The 2,532-nt window shown below is 36.0% G+C and overlaps 1 protein-coding gene across 2 annotated transcripts in view; it reads right to left on the bottom strand.

Moving 5' to 3' along the window:
* The window catches only part of LOC107568725 (monocarboxylate transporter 2), a 25,489-nt gene extending 25,080 nt beyond the window's left edge, over positions 1-409 (bottom strand). For both annotated transcript variants that reach the window (XM_016254717.1, XM_016254718.1), the window contains exon 1: positions 277-409. The gene's annotated coding sequence lies outside the window, so the exon portion shown is untranslated. The remainder of the gene's footprint in view (positions 1-276) is intronic.
* Positions 410-2,532: the final 2,123 nt, after the last annotated feature.

The following is a 2,532-nucleotide window of genomic DNA, read 5'->3' on the forward strand; positions in this document are numbered from 1 at the left end:
ATCCTGTAATCTGTGAACATGAGCCACCCGTGCATGACCCGCTGGAACAATGTAAGTCCAGCAGATCAGCCAAACCCGCTTTACAGCATCAAAGCCCGGATAAATATAGCAGGAGGATGCTGGCAGGCGGATGCGGATGCAACAGTCAATATTCATTAATATGCATCACGCTTTTCATTAACTGCGAATATCTAAATATGCATGATGCACATCATCATTTGACAGCAGAATGTTAACTTTAACACATCATCATCATGATCTATAAATGCCGTTTACCTTCAGGTCCGCTTATCAGTGCGGTCTCTCTCTCTCTCTGACCTTCAGCCGCTCGCTGCCGCAGAGGGACGCTCCGTGCGCGCGTTTGAAGCGAGTCGCTCTCCGCGGACGGCCGCGGTGACGTCACGCGGCGATTTGCAGGCGGAGGCGTGGCTCATGAATATTAATGAGGCGTGCGTCACACGCAGCCAGTGGGCGCTCTTGACTGCGAGGTAGGCGTGTCGCTATTAATTAGGTTCATATCCGGGAAGGTTACGTCGTCGTCACGTAATATTTATCCTGAGCTCAACTCTTGTTTATTATTCCAGTCACACAAAATGTTGTGCTTATTGTGATAAAACAATCAAAGCAGGGATAAGCTGGTTTTTCTGCCACTGGAGGGTAAAGACAGTAATGTTACATTAATATTTGTTTTATTTTCAAACTGTACAACATAAGACACGCAAAAACGTCCAAAAAAAATAAATAAATCTCATCTGTCTAAATGGTCTAAATGTATAAAAGTATAAAAAAAATGTATACAAATGTTTTCCTTTTGATTCAGTCACGTGACAAATTATGCATGTATGGTAAGAACCCAAAGATATGAACTCTCAGAGTTATGATGATAATTAGTGCTGTCAAATCGATTAATCGCATCCAAAATAAAGTTTGTGTTTACATAATGTGTGTGCACTGTGTATATCTGTATGTATATATATAAATATTTTTTCAGGATGCTTTGATGAATGAAATGTTAAAAAGAAGAGCGTTTATTCAAAATAGAAGTCTTTTGTATCAATATTCACAACTGTTCAAAAGTTTGGGGTCAGTATTTTTATTTTATTTTTTATTTTTTGAAAGAAATTAATGCTTTTATTCAGCAAGGATGTGTTAAATTGATTATAAAAAAGTGACAATAAAGACTTATGCTGCTAGAAAAGATAATCCTGAAAAAAGTATCAGATTCCAAAAAAATGTTAAGCTGCAAAAACTAACATTTCTAACATTGATGATAAAGCAGCATATTATACTGATTTCTGAAGATCATGTGACGCTGAAGACTGGAGGAATGATGCTGAAAATACAGCTGCGCATCACAGAAATACATTACAGTTTAACAGAGATTCACATAGAAAACCGTTATTTTAAATGGTAAAAATATTTTACAATATTACAGTTTTTTCTGTATTTCTGATCAAATAAATGCAGCCTTGATGAGCAGAAGAGACTTCTTACAAAAACATTACAAATCTTACTGATCCCAAACTTTTGAACAGCAGTGTATATGTAAATATTTCTTAAATATATACATGTGTGTGTGTGTGTGTGTGTGTGTGTGTGAGTGTGTGTGTGTGTGTGTGAGTGAGTGAGTGAGTGAGTGAGTGAGTGTGTGTGTGTGTGTGTGTGTGAGTGTGTGTGTATATTATGTAAACACAAAACTTGACACCACTAAAGATAATAGAACGTTCGTTCAGACTTATCTGGTTTTTTACTAATGGTCTCAAAACATTAGCACTAAAATGTTATTTATACATCATTATTTATACTATCTATTACTCATTTGAGAACATTCAAAAGTAACGTTCCTATAAAGTTCACACAACCAAGAAGAATAAATAAAAATCCAGAAATCTGAACTCAATGGAAGCGTTAACTTAAACGTGCATTTTTGTGCAGGCGGATCTTGTGCTCAAATTAGACATCCAAACAAACACTGCTGCATTAATATTCAGTTATGGACCATATGTTCAAATATTAATGGCAAACCAAACCCACAAAGTTCCAGGATCTGTTTACCTGTGAATGAACAGGTTCTGACACAGAATCCTGATCGGATCAATTTATTATCAATGTTCAAGTCAAGTCAAATTTATTTTTTATTTTTTAGATACTTAGATATTCAAGATATATTCATACCCTCTCCACTGTTTAAATCATGAGACACACATTTTGTTTTTATGATTCTTGTGCTGAATATTGCCTCCAGGTGGCGTCATTGAGCTTATTCAACCAGAGCCTTCTTTCCATTCATTCTTCAAAACAAAGCGTTATAAGTCATGAACAAAACCAACCAGAGAATCACAGGAGAATCACAACATTACACACTCTGATTGGAAGCAAAAAACTATTTGAAAATCGAACAGAAACCGAACTACAATCCCGTGGGGAAAAAAGAACTACAATCCCGTGAGGCTTTGCGATTGACATAAATTAAAAACGACGGTGAAATATAAAACTATGCATTTAAAGTTGTTAATTATAGCTATAGAAATA

The sequence above is a fragment of the Sinocyclocheilus grahami genome, unplaced genomic scaffold, assembly GCF_001515645.1.
Source record: "Sinocyclocheilus grahami isolate Dianchi unplaced genomic scaffold, SAMN03320097.WGS_v1.1 scaffold1275.1, whole genome shotgun sequence".
In the NCBI taxonomy this organism is placed as follows: Eukaryota; Metazoa; Chordata; class Actinopteri; order Cypriniformes; family Cyprinidae; genus Sinocyclocheilus; species Sinocyclocheilus grahami.